General features: G+C 42.6%; 29 non-coding genes across 29 annotated transcripts; all 29 read left to right on the top strand.

The window, feature by feature from the left end:
* Nucleotides 1-423: 423 nt before the first annotated feature.
* trnav-aac (transfer RNA valine (anticodon AAC)) lies at nucleotides 424-496 on the top strand. Its single transcript has one exon. It is a non-coding gene; the product is annotated as a tRNA-Val (tRNA).
* A 237-nt stretch (nucleotides 497-733) lies between these two features.
* On the top strand, nucleotides 734-806 carry trnav-cac (transfer RNA valine (anticodon CAC)). The gene has a single exon. It is a non-coding gene; the product is annotated as a tRNA-Val (tRNA).
* A 392-nt stretch (nucleotides 807-1,198) lies between these two features.
* On the top strand, nucleotides 1,199-1,271 carry trnav-uac (transfer RNA valine (anticodon UAC)). Its single transcript has one exon. It is a non-coding gene; the product is annotated as a tRNA-Val (tRNA).
* A 582-nt stretch (nucleotides 1,272-1,853) lies between these two features.
* Nucleotides 1,854-1,926, top strand: trnav-aac (transfer RNA valine (anticodon AAC)). The gene has a single exon. It is a non-coding gene; the product is annotated as a tRNA-Val (tRNA).
* Nucleotides 1,927-2,163: 237 nt separating this feature from the next.
* Nucleotides 2,164-2,236, top strand: trnav-cac (transfer RNA valine (anticodon CAC)). The gene has a single exon. It is a non-coding gene; the product is annotated as a tRNA-Val (tRNA).
* Nucleotides 2,237-2,626: 390 nt separating this feature from the next.
* On the top strand, nucleotides 2,627-2,699 carry trnav-uac (transfer RNA valine (anticodon UAC)). Its single transcript has one exon. It is a non-coding gene; the product is annotated as a tRNA-Val (tRNA).
* A 582-nt stretch (nucleotides 2,700-3,281) lies between these two features.
* trnav-aac (transfer RNA valine (anticodon AAC)) lies at nucleotides 3,282-3,354 on the top strand. Its single transcript has one exon. It is a non-coding gene; the product is annotated as a tRNA-Val (tRNA).
* A 237-nt stretch (nucleotides 3,355-3,591) lies between these two features.
* On the top strand, nucleotides 3,592-3,664 carry trnav-cac (transfer RNA valine (anticodon CAC)). The gene has a single exon. It is a non-coding gene; the product is annotated as a tRNA-Val (tRNA).
* Nucleotides 3,665-4,054: 390 nt separating this feature from the next.
* Nucleotides 4,055-4,127, top strand: trnav-uac (transfer RNA valine (anticodon UAC)). Its single transcript has one exon. It is a non-coding gene; the product is annotated as a tRNA-Val (tRNA).
* Nucleotides 4,128-4,709: 582 nt separating this feature from the next.
* On the top strand, nucleotides 4,710-4,782 carry trnav-aac (transfer RNA valine (anticodon AAC)). Its single transcript has one exon. It is a non-coding gene; the product is annotated as a tRNA-Val (tRNA).
* A 237-nt stretch (nucleotides 4,783-5,019) lies between these two features.
* Nucleotides 5,020-5,092, top strand: trnav-cac (transfer RNA valine (anticodon CAC)). The gene has a single exon. It is a non-coding gene; the product is annotated as a tRNA-Val (tRNA).
* A 390-nt stretch (nucleotides 5,093-5,482) lies between these two features.
* On the top strand, nucleotides 5,483-5,555 carry trnav-uac (transfer RNA valine (anticodon UAC)). Its single transcript has one exon. It is a non-coding gene; the product is annotated as a tRNA-Val (tRNA).
* Nucleotides 5,556-6,137: 582 nt separating this feature from the next.
* trnav-aac (transfer RNA valine (anticodon AAC)) lies at nucleotides 6,138-6,210 on the top strand. The gene has a single exon. It is a non-coding gene; the product is annotated as a tRNA-Val (tRNA).
* A 237-nt stretch (nucleotides 6,211-6,447) lies between these two features.
* On the top strand, nucleotides 6,448-6,520 carry trnav-cac (transfer RNA valine (anticodon CAC)). Its single transcript has one exon. It is a non-coding gene; the product is annotated as a tRNA-Val (tRNA).
* A 390-nt stretch (nucleotides 6,521-6,910) lies between these two features.
* trnav-uac (transfer RNA valine (anticodon UAC)) lies at nucleotides 6,911-6,983 on the top strand. The gene has a single exon. It is a non-coding gene; the product is annotated as a tRNA-Val (tRNA).
* A 582-nt stretch (nucleotides 6,984-7,565) lies between these two features.
* On the top strand, nucleotides 7,566-7,638 carry trnav-aac (transfer RNA valine (anticodon AAC)). Its single transcript has one exon. It is a non-coding gene; the product is annotated as a tRNA-Val (tRNA).
* Nucleotides 7,639-7,875: 237 nt separating this feature from the next.
* On the top strand, nucleotides 7,876-7,948 carry trnav-cac (transfer RNA valine (anticodon CAC)). Its single transcript has one exon. It is a non-coding gene; the product is annotated as a tRNA-Val (tRNA).
* A 390-nt stretch (nucleotides 7,949-8,338) lies between these two features.
* Nucleotides 8,339-8,411, top strand: trnav-uac (transfer RNA valine (anticodon UAC)). The gene has a single exon. It is a non-coding gene; the product is annotated as a tRNA-Val (tRNA).
* A 582-nt stretch (nucleotides 8,412-8,993) lies between these two features.
* trnav-aac (transfer RNA valine (anticodon AAC)) lies at nucleotides 8,994-9,066 on the top strand. Its single transcript has one exon. It is a non-coding gene; the product is annotated as a tRNA-Val (tRNA).
* Nucleotides 9,067-9,303: 237 nt separating this feature from the next.
* trnal-caa (transfer RNA leucine (anticodon CAA)) lies at nucleotides 9,304-9,376 on the top strand. The gene has a single exon. It is a non-coding gene; the product is annotated as a tRNA-Val (tRNA).
* A 390-nt stretch (nucleotides 9,377-9,766) lies between these two features.
* Nucleotides 9,767-9,839, top strand: trnav-uac (transfer RNA valine (anticodon UAC)). The gene has a single exon. It is a non-coding gene; the product is annotated as a tRNA-Val (tRNA).
* A 582-nt stretch (nucleotides 9,840-10,421) lies between these two features.
* On the top strand, nucleotides 10,422-10,494 carry trnav-aac (transfer RNA valine (anticodon AAC)). The gene has a single exon. It is a non-coding gene; the product is annotated as a tRNA-Val (tRNA).
* A 237-nt stretch (nucleotides 10,495-10,731) lies between these two features.
* Nucleotides 10,732-10,804, top strand: trnav-cac (transfer RNA valine (anticodon CAC)). Its single transcript has one exon. It is a non-coding gene; the product is annotated as a tRNA-Val (tRNA).
* Nucleotides 10,805-11,194: 390 nt separating this feature from the next.
* On the top strand, nucleotides 11,195-11,267 carry trnav-uac (transfer RNA valine (anticodon UAC)). The gene has a single exon. It is a non-coding gene; the product is annotated as a tRNA-Val (tRNA).
* Nucleotides 11,268-11,849: 582 nt separating this feature from the next.
* Nucleotides 11,850-11,922, top strand: trnav-aac (transfer RNA valine (anticodon AAC)). Its single transcript has one exon. It is a non-coding gene; the product is annotated as a tRNA-Val (tRNA).
* Nucleotides 11,923-12,159: 237 nt separating this feature from the next.
* Nucleotides 12,160-12,232, top strand: trnav-cac (transfer RNA valine (anticodon CAC)). The gene has a single exon. It is a non-coding gene; the product is annotated as a tRNA-Val (tRNA).
* A 390-nt stretch (nucleotides 12,233-12,622) lies between these two features.
* On the top strand, nucleotides 12,623-12,695 carry trnav-uac (transfer RNA valine (anticodon UAC)). The gene has a single exon. It is a non-coding gene; the product is annotated as a tRNA-Val (tRNA).
* A 582-nt stretch (nucleotides 12,696-13,277) lies between these two features.
* Nucleotides 13,278-13,350, top strand: trnav-aac (transfer RNA valine (anticodon AAC)). The gene has a single exon. It is a non-coding gene; the product is annotated as a tRNA-Val (tRNA).
* Nucleotides 13,351-13,587: 237 nt separating this feature from the next.
* On the top strand, nucleotides 13,588-13,660 carry trnav-cac (transfer RNA valine (anticodon CAC)). The gene has a single exon. It is a non-coding gene; the product is annotated as a tRNA-Val (tRNA).
* The last annotated feature ends 274 nt before the right edge of the window (nucleotides 13,661-13,934 follow it).

Below are 13,934 nucleotides of genomic sequence, written 5' to 3'. Positions count from 1 at the left end.
ACATGTGAAAGATCTTCAGTTTAAAAGTGGCAAAAGCAGGTTGCCCCTTTAGAATTTAAGTGACATTGAAATGAAAAACATGATAAAATCTGTATGAAATAAGATGAGAAAGGTGGATACATGTTTCCTAAAATCAGCGACTATTACGTTCAACTACCAAGCGAGAGGTCCTCCTGTTGGAAGCCGAGCAGGAACGATGTGAGGCTTCTTACATAAAAGCAAGCCAAATGCCACTCATCTGATAAGTCGTGGCTTGAGCCGTACAGCACTTTCAACGTTACATCCAATGGTAGGTTTCCAACCTCACAAGTGATATATGGGCAGTTTTGAAGCGGCCAAAAGAGGGTTTTACCCCAAAAGTGTGGCTTATAGAAAACATGTGTGGCAAAATTTGCCAAAACAACCGAACCCATTAAAAGGCAGGTTTCTGTAGTGTAGTGGTTATCACGTTCGCCTAACACGCGAAAGGTCCTCGGTTCGAAACCGAGCAGAAACAACCTTAAGCTTTTCGAAAAATTCAAGTGAAATGTCATTCATGTGATGTGTTTCTGCTTGGGTCTTGAAGCGCTTTCAAAGATACATGCAGGTGTAGATTTAGGCCGTCACATTCGCCTCGTACGTGATAAACGGTCGGTTCGAAAGTGGATGAAAAACATAGGCCTATATGGAGGTGTTGAAAGAGAGAAAATGCTTGGAAAATCTCTCAAAACAACTCAGCGACAGTAACACGAAGGTTTCTGTTGTGTAGTGGTTATCCTGTTCGCCTCACACGCGAAAGGTCCTCGGTTCGAGACCGAGCAGAAACAGGTCGCGCCTTTTAGCCTGAAACGACTTGAGATCCGTTTCGGAAAAAGGTCACATGATTTCCTTCCAAGATTAATCAAAGAAAGTCTAACACTCAACTTCAGCCTTGCTTGGCTACCCTGGTTTCAATTTTGTAGGTATTATCAGGTTCGCAGGAACAGTGCGCACAAATCAAAGCAAGCAAAATGCCACACATCTGATAAGTCGAGGCTTGAGCTGTACAGCACTTTCAACGTTACATCCAATGGTAGGTTTCAGCCTGTCCAATTCACCTCACAAGTGGTATATGGGCACATTTTAAGTGGCCAAAAGGGGTTTTCCCTTAAAAGTGTGGCTTAGCGAGAATATATGCTGCAAAATCCGTCAAAACAGCAGAATTCCACGGTAAGGGCAGGTTTCTGTAGTGTAGTGGTTATCACGTTCGCTTTACACGCGAAAGGTCCTCTGTTCGAAACCGAGCAGAAACAATAGTTCGCTTTTGACACAAAGCGAGTGAAATGCCGTTCATTTGAAACTTAGCTGTATTTCAAATATCAGTGTTTAAAGAGTAATAGTCAAATTCCACCAGTCAAAGCTGAGCTGGCATCTTTTCCTGTAGTGTTTATGACATTCAGTGATTTAACCATACATGTGAAAGATCTTCAGTTTAAAAGTGGCAAAAGCAGGTTGCCCCTTTAGAATTTAAGTGACATTGAAATGAAAAACATGATAAAATCTGTATGAAATAAGATGAGAAAGGTGGATACATGTTTCCTAAAATCAGCGACTATTACGTTCAACTACCAAACGAGAGGTCCTCCTGTTGGAAGCCGAGCAGGAACGATGTGAGGCTTCTTACATAAAAGCAAGCCAAATGCCACTCATCTGATAAGTCGTGGCTTGAGCCGTACAGCACTTTCAACGTTACATCCAATGGTAGGTTTCCAACCTCACAAGTGATATATGGGCAGTTTTGAAGCGGCCAAAAGAGGGTTTTACCCCAAAAGTGTGGCTTATAGAAAACATGTGTGGCAAAATTTGCCAAAACAACCGAACCCATTAAAAGGCAGGTTTCTGTAGTGTAGTGGTTATCACGTTCGCCTAACACGCGAAAGGTCCTCGGTTCGAAACCGAGCAGAAACAACCTTAAGCTTTTCGAAAAATTCAAGTGAAATGTCATTCTTGTGATGTGTTTCTGCTTGTGTCTTGAAGCGCTTTCAAAGATACATGCAGGTGTAGATTTAGGCCGTCACATTCGCCTCGTACGTGATAAACGGTCGGTTCGAAAGTGGATGAAAAACATAGGCCTATATGGAGGTGTTGAAAGAGAGAAAATGCTTGGAAAATCTCTCAAAACAACTCAGCGACGGTAACACGGAGGTTTCTGTAGTGTAGTGGTTATCACGTTCGCCTCACACGCGAAAGGTCCTCGGTTCGAGACCGAGCAGAAACAGGTCGCGCCTTTTAGCCTGAAACGACTTGAGATCCGTTTCGGAAAAAGGTCACATGATTTCCTTCCAAGATTAATCAAAGAAAGTCTAACACTCAACTTCAGCCTTGCTTGGCTACCCTGGTTTCAATTTTGTAGGTATTATCAGGTTCGCAGGAACAGTGCGCACAAATCAAAGCAAGCACAATGCCACACATCTGATAAGTCGAGGCTTGAGCTGTACAGCACTTTCAACGTTACATCCAATGGTAGGTTTCAGCCTGTCCCATTCACCTCACAAGTGGTATATGGGCACATTTTAAGTGGCCAAAAGGGGTTTTCCCTTAAAAGTGTGGCTTAGCGAGAATATATGCTGCAAAATCCGTCAAAACAGCAGAATTCCACGGAGGGCAGGTTTCTGTAGTGTAGTGGTTATCACGTTCGCTTTACACGCGAAAGGTCCTCGGTTCGAAACCGAGCAGAAACAATAGTTCGCTTTTGACACAAAGCGAGTCAAATGCCGTTAATTTGAAACTTAGCTATATTTCAAATATCAGTGTTTAAAGAGTAATAGTCAATTTCCACCAGTCAAAGCCGAGCTGACATCTTTTCCAGTAGTGTTTATGACATTCAGTGATTTAACCATACATGTGAAAGATCTTCAGTTTAAAAGTGGCAAAAGCAGGTTGCCCCTTTAGAATTTAAGTGACATTGAAATGAAAAACATGATAAAATCTGTATGAAATAAGATGAGAAAGGTGGATACATGTTTCCTAAAATCAGCGACTATTACGTTCAACTACCAAGCGAGAGGTCCTCCTGTTGGAAGCCGAGCAGGAACGATGTGAGGCTTCTTACATAAAAGCAAGCCAAATGCCACTCATCTGATAAGTCGTGGCTTGAGCCGTACAGCACTTTCAACGTTACATCCAATGGTAGGTTTCCAACCTCACAAGTGATATATGGGCAGTTTTGAAGCGGCCAAAAGAGGGTTTTACCCCAAAAGTGTGGCTTATAGAAAACATGTGTGGCAAAATTTGCCAAAACAACCGAACCCATTAAAAGGCAGGTTTCTGTAGTGTAGTGGTTATCACGTTCGCCTAACACGCGAAAGGTCCTCGGTTCGAAACCGAGCAGAAACAACCTTAAGCTTTTCGAAAAATTCAAGTGAAATGTCATTCATGTGATGTGTTTCTGCTTGGGTCTTGAAGCGCTTTCAAAGATACATGCAGGTGTAGATTTAGGCCGTCACATTCGCCTCGTACGTGATAAACGGTCGGTTCGAAAGTGGATGAAAAACATAGGCCTATATGGAGGTGTTGAAAGAGAGAAAATGCTTGGAAAATCTCTCAAAACAACTCATCGACAGTAACACGAAGGTTTCTGTTGTGTAGTGGTTATCCTGTTCGCCTCACACGCGAAAGGTCCTCGGTTCGAGACCGAGCAGAAACAGGTCGCGCCTTTTAGCCTGAAACGACTTGAGATCCGTTTCGGAAAAAGGTCACATGATTTCCTTCCAAGATTAATCAAAGAAAGTCTAACACTCAACTTCAGCCTTGCTTGGCTACCCTGGTTTCAATTTTGTAGGTATTATCAGGTTCGCAGGAACAGTGCGCACAAATCAAAGCAAGCAAAATGCCACACATCTGATAAGTCGAGGCTTGAGCTGTACAGCACTTTCAACGTTACATCCAATGGTAGGTTTCAGCCTGTCCCATTCACCTCACAAGTGGTATATGGGCACATTTTAAGTGGCCAAAAGGGGTTTTCCCTTAAAAGTGTGGCTTAGCGAGAATATATGCTGCAAAATCCGTCAAAACAGCAGAATTCCACGGAGGGCAGGTTTCTGTAGTGTAGTGGTTATCACGTTCGCTTTACACGCGAAAGGTCCTCGGTTCGAAACCGAGCAGAAACAATAGTTCGCTTTTGACACAAAGCGAGTCAAATGCCGTTAATTTGAAACTTAGCTATATTTCAAATATCAGTGTTTAAAGAGTAATAGTCAATTTCCACCAGTCAAAGCCGAGCTGACATCTTTTCCAGTAGTGTTTATGACATTCAGTGATTTAACCATACATGTGAAAGATCTTCAGTTTAAAAGTGGCAAAAGCAGGTTGCCCCTTTAGAATTTAAGTGACATTGAAATGAAAAACATGATAAAATCTGTATGAAATAAGATGAGAAAGGTGGATACATGTTTCCTAAAATCAGCGACTATTACGTTCAACTACCAAGCGAGAGGTCCTCCTGTTGGAAGCCGAGCAGGAACGATGTGAGGCTTCTTACATAAAAGCAAGCCAAATGCCACTCATCTGATAAGTCGTGGCTTGAGCCGTACAGCACTTTCAACGTTACATCCAATGGTAGGTTTCCAACCTCACAAGTGATATATGGGCAGTTTTGAAGCGGCCAAAAGAGGGTTTTACCCCAAAAGTGTGGCTTATAGAAAACATGTGTGGCAAAATTTGCCAAAACAACCGAACCCATTAAAAGGCAGGTTTCTGTAGTGTAGTGGTTATCACGTTCGCCTAACACGCGAAAGGTCCTCGGTTCGAAACCGAGCAGAAACAACCTTAAGCTTTTCGAAAAATTCAAGTGAAATGTCATTCATGTGATGTGTTTCTGCTTGGGTCTTGAAGCGCTTTCAAAGATACATGCAGGTGTAGATTTAGGCCGTCACATTCGCCTCGTACGTGATAAACGGTCGGTTCGAAAGTGGATGAAAAACATAGGCCTATATGGAGGTGTTGAAAGAGAGAAAATGCTTGGAAAATCTCTCAAAACAACTGAGCGACAGTAACACGAAGGTTTCTGTAGTGTAGTGGTTATCACGTTCGCCTCACACGCGAAAGGTCCTCGGTTCGAGACCGAGCAGAAACAGGTCGCGCCTTTTAGCCTGAAACGACTTGAGATCCGTTTCGGAAAAAGGTCACATGATTTCCTTCCAAGATTAATCAAAGAAAGTCTAACACTCAACTTCAGCCTTGCTTGGCTACCCTGGTTTCAATTTTGTAGGTATTATCAGGTTCGCAGGAACAGTGCGCACAAATCAAAGCAAGCAAAATGCCACACATCTGATAAGTCGAGGCTTGAGCTGTACAGCACTTTCAACGTTACATCCAATGGTAGGTTTCAGCCTGTCCAATTCACCTCACAAGTGGTATATGGGCACATTTTAAGTGGCCAAAAGGGGTTTTCCCTTAAAAGTGTGGCTTAGCGAGAATATATGCTGCAAAATCCGTCAAAACAGCAGAATTCCACGGAAGGCAGGTTTCTGTAGTGTAGTGGTTATCACGTTCGCTTTACACGCGAAAGGTCCTCGGTTCGAAACCGAGCAGAAACAATAGTTCGCTTTTGACACAAAGCGAGTCAAATGCCGTTAATTTAAAACTTTGCTATATTTCAAATATCAGTGTTTAAAGAGTAATAGTCAATTTCCACCAGTCAAAGCTGAGCTGGCATCTTTTCCAGTAGTGTTTATGACATTCAGTGATTTAACCATACATGTGAAAGATCTTCAGTTTAAAAGTGGCAAAAGCAGGTTGCCCCTTTAGAATTTAAGTGACATTGAAATGAAAAACATGATAAAATCTGTATGAAATAAGATGAGAAAGGTGGATACATGTTTCCTAAAATCAGCGACTATTACGTTCAACTACCAAGCGAGAGGTCCTCCTGTTGGAAGCCGAGCAGGAACGATGTGAGGCTTCTTACATAAAAGCAAGCCAAATGCCACTCATCTGATAAGTCGTGGCTTGAGCCGTACAGCACTTTCAACGTTACATCCAATGGTAGGTTTCCAACCTCACAAGTGATATATGGGCAGTTTTGAAGCGGCCAAAAGAGGGTTTTACCCCAAAAGTGTGGCTTATAGAAAACATGTGTGGCAAAATTTGCCAAAACAACCGGACCCATTAAAAGGCAGGTTTCTGTAGTGTAGTGGTTATCACGTTCGCCTAACACGCGAAAGGTCCTCGGTTCGAAACCGAGCAGAAACAACCTTAAGCTTTTCGAAAAATTCAAGTGAAATGTCATTCATGTGATGTGTTTCTGCTTGGGTCTTGAAGCGCTTTCAAAGATACATGCAGGTGTAGATTTAGGCCGTCACATTCGCCTCGTACGTGATAAACGGTCGGTTCGAAAGTGGATGAAAAACATAGGCCTATATGGAGGTGTTGAAAGAGAGAAAATGCTTGGAAAATCTCTCAAAACAACTCATCGACAGTAACACGAAGGTTTCTGTAGTGTAGTGGTTATCACGTTCGCCTCACACGCGAAAGGTCCTCGGTTCGAGACCGAGCAGAAACAGGTCGCGCCTTTTAGCCTGAAACGACTTGAGATCCGTTTCGGAAAAAGGTCACATGATTTCCTTCCAAGATTAATCAAAGAAAGTCTAACACTCAACTTCAGCCTTGCTTGGCTACCCTGGTTTCAATTTTGTAGGTATTATCAGGTTCGCAGGAACAGTGCGCACAAATCAAAGCAAGCAAAATGCCACACATCTGATAAGTCGAGGCTTGAGCTGTACAGCACTTTCAACGTTACATCCAATGGTAGGTTTCAGCCTGTCCCATTCACCTCACAAGTGGTATATGGGCACATTTTAAGTGGCCAAAAGGGGTTTTCCCTTAAAAGTGTGGCTTAGCGAGAATATATGCTGCAAAATCCGTCAAAACAGCAGAATTCCACGGAAGGCAGGTTTCTGTAGTGTAGTGGTTATCACGTTCGCTTTACACGCGAAAGGTCCTCGGTTCGAAACCGAGCAGAAACAATAGTTCGCTTTTGACACAAAGCGAGTCAAATGCCGTTAATTTGAAACTTAGCTATATTTCAAATATCAGTGTTTAAAGAGTAATAGTCAATTTCCACCAGTCAAAGCCGAGCTGACATCTTTTCCAGTAGTGTTTATGACATTCAGTGATTTAACCATACATGTGAAAGATCTTCAGTTTAAAAGTGGCAAAAGCAGGTTGCCCCTTTAGAATTTAAGTGACATTGAAATGAAAAACATGATAAAATCTGTATGAAATAAGATGAGAAAGGTGGATACATGTTTCCTAAAATCAGCGACTATTACGTTCAACTACCAAGCGAGAGGTCCTCCTGTTGGAAGCCGAGCAGGAACGATGTGAGGCTTCTTACATAAAAGCAAGCCAAATGCCACTCATCTGATAAGTCGTGGCTTGAGCCGTACAGCACTTTCAACGTTACATCCAATGGTAGGTTTCCAACCTCACAAGTGATATATGGGCAGTTTTGAAGCGGCCAAAAGAGGGTTTTACCCCAAAAGTGTGGCTTATAGAAAACATGTGTGGCAAAATTTGCCAAAACAACCGAACCCATTAAAAGGCAGGTTTCTGTAGTGTAGTGGTTATCACGTTCGCCTAACACGCGAAAGGTCCTCGGTTCGAAACCGAGCAGAAACAACCTTAAGCTTTTCGAAAAATTCAAGTGAAATGTCATTCATGTGATGTGTTTCTGCTTGGGTCTTGAAGCGCTTTCAAAGATACATGCAGGTGTAGATTTAGGCCGTCACATTCGCCTCGTACGTGATAAACGGTCGGTTCGAAAGTGGATGAAAAACATAGGCCTATATGGAGGTGTTGAAAGAGAGAAAATGCTTGGAAAATCTCTCAAAACAACTGAGCGACAGTAACACGAAGGTTTCTGTAGTGTAGTGGTTATCACGTTCGCCTCACACGCGAAAGGTCCTCGGTTCGAGACCGAGCAGAAACAGGTCGTGCCTTTTAGCCTGAAACGACTTGAGATCCGTTTCGGAAAAAGGTCACATGATTTCCTTCCAAGATTAATCAAAGAAAGTCTAACACTCAACTTCAGCCTTGCTTGGCTACCCTGGTTTCAATTTTGTAGGTATTATCAGGTTCGCAGGAACAGTGCGCACAAATCAAAGCAAGCAAAATGCCACACATCTGATAAGTCGAGGCTTGAGCTGTACAGCACTTTCAACGTTACATCCAATGGTAGGTTTCAGCCTGTCCCATTCACCTCACAAGTGGTATATGGGCACATTTTAAGTGGCCAAAAGGGGTTTTCCCTTAAAAGTGTGGCTTAGCGAGAATATATGCTGCAAAATCCGTCAGAACAGCAGAATTCCACGGAAGGCAGGTTTCTGTAGTGTAGTGGTTATCACGTTCGCTTTACACGCGAAAGGTCCTCGGTTCGAAACCGAGCAGAAACAATAGTTCGCTTTTGACACAAAGCGAGTCAAATGCCGTTAATTTAAAACTTTGCTATATTTCAAATATCAGTGTTTAAAGAGTAATAGTCAATTTCCACCAGTCAAAGCTGAGCTGACATCTTTTCCAGTAGTGTTTATGACATTCAGTGATTTAACCATACATGTGAAAGATCTTCAGTTTAAAAGTGGCAAAAGCAGGTTGCCCCTTTAGAATTTAAGTGACATTGAAATGAAAAACATGATAAAATCTGTATGAAATAAGATGAGAAAGGTGGATACATGTTTCCTAAAATCAGCGACTATTACGTTCAACTACCAAGCGAGAGGTCCTCCTGTTGGAAGCCGAGCAGGAACGATGTGAGGCTTCTTACATAAAAGCAAGCCAAATGCCACTCATCTGATAAGTCGTGGCTTGAGCCGTACAGCACTTTCAACGTTACATCCAATGGTAGGTTTCCAGCCTCACAAGTGATATATGGGCAGTTTTGAAGCGGCCAAAAGAGGGTTTTACCCCAAAAGTGTGGCTTATAGAAAACATGTGTGGCAAAATTTGCCAAAACAACCGAACCCATTAGAAGGCAGGTTTCTGTAGTGTAGTGGTTATCACGTTCGCCTAACACGCGAAAGGTCCTCGGTTCGAAACCGAGCAGAAACAACCTTAAGCTTTTCGAAAAATTCAAGTGAAATGTCATTCATGTGATGTGTTTCTGCTTGGGTCTTGAAGCGCTTTCAAAGATACATGCAGGTGTAGATTTAGGCCGTCACATTCGCCTCGTACGTGATAAACGGTCGGTTCGAAAGTGGATGAAAAACATAGGCCTATATGGAGGTGTTGAAAGAGAGAAAATGCTTGGAAACTCTCTCAAAACAACTCAGCGACAGTAACACGAAGGTTTCTGTAGTGTAGTGGTTATCACGTTCGCCTCACACGCGAAAGGTCCTCGGTTCGAGACCGAGCAGAAACAGGTCGCGCCTTTTAGCCTGAAACGACTTGAGATCCGTTTCGGAAAAAGGTCACATGATTTCCTTCCAAGATTAATCAAAGAAAGTCTAACACTCAACTTTAGCCTTGCTTGGCTACCCTGGTTTCAATTTTGTAGGTATTATCAGGTTCGCAGGAACAGTGCGCACAAATCAAAGCAAGCAAAATGCCACACATCTGATAAGTCGAGGCTTGAGCTGTACAGCACTTTCAACGTTACATCCAATGGTAGGTTTCAGCCTGTCCAATTCACCTCACAAGTGGTATATGGGCACATTTTAAGTGGCCAAAAGGGGTTTTCCCTTAAAAGTGTGGCTTAGCGAGAATATATGCTGCAAAATCCGTCAAAACAGCAGAATTCCACGGAGGGCAGGTTTCTGTAGTGTAGTGGTTATCACGTTCGCTTTACACGCGAAAGGTCCTCTGTTCGAAACCGAGCAGAAACAATAGTTCGCTTTTGACACAAAGCGAGTCAAATGCCGTTCATTTGAAACTTAGCTGTATTTCAAATATCAGTGTTTAAAGAGTAATAGTCAAATTCCACCAGTCAAAGCTGAGCTGGCATCTTTTCCTGTAGTGTTTATGACATTCAGTGATTTAACCATACATGTGAAAGATCTTCAGTTTAAAAGTGGCAAAAGCAGGTTGCCACTTTAGAATTTAAGTGACATTGAAATGAAAAACATGATAAAATCTGTATGAAATAAGATGAGAAAGGTGGATACATGTTTCCTAAAATCAGCGACTATTACGTTCAACTACCAAACGAGAGGTCCTCCTGTTGGAAGCCGAGCAGGAACGATGTGAGGCTTCTTACATAAAAGCAAGCCAAATGCCACTCATCTGATAAGTCGTGGCTTGAGCCGTACAGCACTTTCAACGTTACATCCAATGGTAGGTTTCCAACCTCACAAGTGATATATGGGCAGTTTTGAAGCGGCCAAAAGAGGGTTTTACCCCAAAAGTGTGGCTTATAGAAAACATGTGTGGCAAAATTTGCCAAAACAACCGAACCCATTAAAAGGCAGGTTTCTGTAGTGTAGTGGTTATCACGTTCGCCTAACACGCGAAAGGTCCTCGGTTCGAAACCGAGCAGAAACAACCTTAAGCTTTTCGAAAAATTCAAGTGAAATGTCATTCATGTGATGTGTTTCTGCTTGGGTCTTGAAGCGCTTTCAAAGATACATGCAGGTGTAGATTTAGGCCGTCACATTCGCCTCGTACGTGATAAACGGTCGGTTCGAAAGTGGATGAAAAACATAGGCCTATATGGAGGTGTTGAAAGAGAGAAAATGCTTGGAAAATCTCTCAAAACAACTCATCGACAGTAACACGAAGGTTTCTGTTGTGTAGTGGTTATCCTGTTCGCCTCACACGCGAAAGGTCCTCGGTTCGAGACCGAGCAGAAACAGGTCGCGCCTTTTAGCCTGAAACGACTTGAGATCCGTTTCGGAAAAAGGTCACATGATTTCCTTCCAAGATTAATCAAAGAAAGTCTAACACTCAACTTCAGCCTTGCTTGGCTACCCTGGTTTCAATTTTGTAGGTATTATCAGGTTCGCAGGAACAGTGCGCACAAATCAAAGCAAGCAAAATGCCACACATCTGATAAGTCGAGGCTTGAGCTGTACAGCACTTTCAACGTTACATCCAATGGTAGGTTTCAGCCTGTCCCATTCACCTCACAAGTGGTATATGGGCACATTTTAAGCGGCCAAAAGGGGTTTTCCCTTAAAAGTGTGGCTTAGCGAGAATATATGCTGCAAAATCCGTCAGAACAGCAGAATTCCACGGAAGGCAGGTTTCTGTAGTGTAGTGGTTATCACGTTCGCTTTACACGCGAAAGGTCCTCGGTTCGAAACCGAGCAGAAACAATAGTTCGCTTTTGACACAAAGCGAGTCAAATGCCGTTAATTTAAAACTTTGCTATATTTCAAATATCAGTGTTTAAAGAGTAATAGTCAATTTCCACCAGTCAAAGCTGAGCTGACATCTTTTCCAGTAGTGTTTATGACATTCAGTGATTTAACCATACATGTGAAAGATCTTCAGTTTAAAAGTGGCAAAAGCAGGTTGCCCCTTTAGAATTTAAGTGACATTGAAATGAAAAACATGATAAAATCTGTATGAAATAAGATGAGAAAGGTGGATACATGTTTCCTAAAATCAGCGACTATTACGTTCAACTACCAAGCGAGAGGTCCTCCTGTTGGAAGCCGAGCAGGAACGATGTGAGGCTTCTTACATAAAAGCAAGCCAAATGCCACTCATCTGATAAGTCGTGGCTTGAGCCGTACAGCACTTTCAACGTTACATCCAATGGTAGGTTTCCAACCTCACAAGTGATATATGGGCAGTTTTGAAGCGGCCAAAAGAGGGTTTTACCCCAAAAGTGTGGCTTATAGAAAACATGTGTGGCAAAATTTGCCAAAACAACCGAACCCATTAAAAGGCAGGTTTCTGTAGTGTAGTGGTTATCACGTTCGCCTAACACGCGAAAGGTCCTCGGTTCGAAACCGAGCAGAAACAACCTTAAGCTTTTCGAAAAATTCAAGTGAAATGTCATTCATGTGATGTGTTTCTGCTTGGGTCTTGAAGCGCTTTCAAAGATACATGCAGGTGTAGATTTAGGCCGTCACATTCGCCTCGTACGTGATAAACGGTCGGTTCGAAAGTGGATGAAAAACATAGGCCTATATGGAGGTGTTGAAAGAGAGAAAATGCTTGGAAAATCTCTCAAAACAACTGAGCGACAGTAACACGAAGGTTTCTGTAGTGTAGTGGTTATCACGTTCGCCTCACACGCGAAAGGTCCTCGGTTCGAGACCGAGCAGAAACAGGTCGCGCCTTTTAGCCTGAAACGACTTGAGATCCGTTTCGGAAAAAGGTCACATGATTTCCTTCCAAGATTAATCAAAGAAAGTCTAACACTCAACTTCAGCCTTGCTTGGCTACCCTGGTTTCAATTTTGTAGGTATTATCAGGTTCGCAGGAACAGTGCGCACAAATCAAAGCAAGCAAAATGCCACACATCTGATAAGTCGAGGCTTGAGCTGTACAGCACTTTCAACGTTACATCCAATGGTAGGTTTCAGCCTGTCCAATTCACCTCACAAGTGGTATATGGGCACATTTTAAGTGGCCAAAAGGGGTTTTCCCTTAAAAGTGTGGCTTAGCGAGAATATATGCTGCAAAATCCGTCAAAACAGCAGAATTCCATGTAGGGCAGGTTTCTGTAGTGTAGTGGTTATCACGTTCGCTTTACACGCGAAAGGTCCTCTGTTCGAAACCGAGCAGAAACAATAGTTCGCTTTTGACACAAAGCGAGTCAAATGCCGTTAATTTAAAACTTTGCTATATTTCAAATATCAGTGTTTAAAGAGTAATAGTCAATTTCCACCAGTCAAAGCTGAGCTGACATCTTTTCCAGTAGTGTTTATGACATTCAGTGATTTAACCATACATGTGAAAGATCTTCAGTTTAAAAGTGGCAAAAGCAGGTTGCCCCTTTAGAATTTAAGTGACATTGAAATGAAAAACATGATAAAATCTGTATGAAATAAGATGAGAAAGGTGGATACATGTTTCCTAAAATCAGCGACTATTACGTTCAACTACCAAGCGAGAGGTCCTCCTGTTGGAAGCCGAGCAGGAACGATGTGAGGCTTCTTACATAAAAGCAAGCCAAATGCCACTCATCTGATAAGTCGTGGCTTGAGCCGTACAGCACTTTCAACGTTACATCCAATGGTAGGTTTCCAACCTCACAAGTGATATATGGGCAGTTTTGAAGCGGCCAAAAGAGGGTTTTACCCCAAAAGTGTGGCTTATAGAAAACATGTGTGGCAAAATTTGCCAAAACAACCGAACCCATTAAAAGGCAGGTTTCTGTAGTGTAGTGGTTATCACGTTCGCCTAACACGCGAAAGGTCCTCGGTTCGAAACCGAGCAGAAACAACCTTAAGCTTTTCGAAAAATTCAAGTGAAATGTCATTCATGTGATGTGTTTCTGCTTGGGTCTTGAAGCGCTTTCAAAGATACATGCAGGTGTAGATTTAGGCCGTCACATTCGCCTCGTACGTGATAAACGGTCGGTTCGAAAGTGGATGAAAAACATAGGCCTATATGGAGGTGTTGAAAGAGAGAAAATGCTTGGAAAATCTCTCAAAACAACTGAGCGACAGTAACACGAAGGTTTCTGTAGTGTAGTGGTTATCACGTTCGCCTCACACGCGAAAGGTCCTCGGTTCGAGACCGAGCAGAAACAGGTCGTGCCTTTTAGCCTGAAACGACTTGAGATCCGTTTCGGAAAAAGGTCACATGATTTCCTTCCAAGATTAATCAAAGAAAGTCTAACACTCAACTTCAGCCTTGCTTGGCTACCCTGGTTTCAATTTTGTAGGTATTATCAGGTTCGCAGGAACAGTGCGCACAAATCAAAGCAAGCAAAATGCCACACATCTGATAAGTCGAGGCTTGAGCTGTACAGCACTTTCAACGTTACATCCAATGGTAGGTTTCAGCCTGTCCCATTCACCTCA

The sequence above is a fragment of the Misgurnus anguillicaudatus genome, chromosome 14, assembly GCF_027580225.2.
Source record: "Misgurnus anguillicaudatus chromosome 14, ASM2758022v2, whole genome shotgun sequence".
Lineage (NCBI taxonomy): Eukaryota > Metazoa > Chordata > Actinopteri > Cypriniformes > Cobitidae > Misgurnus > Misgurnus anguillicaudatus.
Note: the sequence above shows the minus strand (reverse complement) of the source record. Positions and strands in the feature narration are given on the sequence as shown.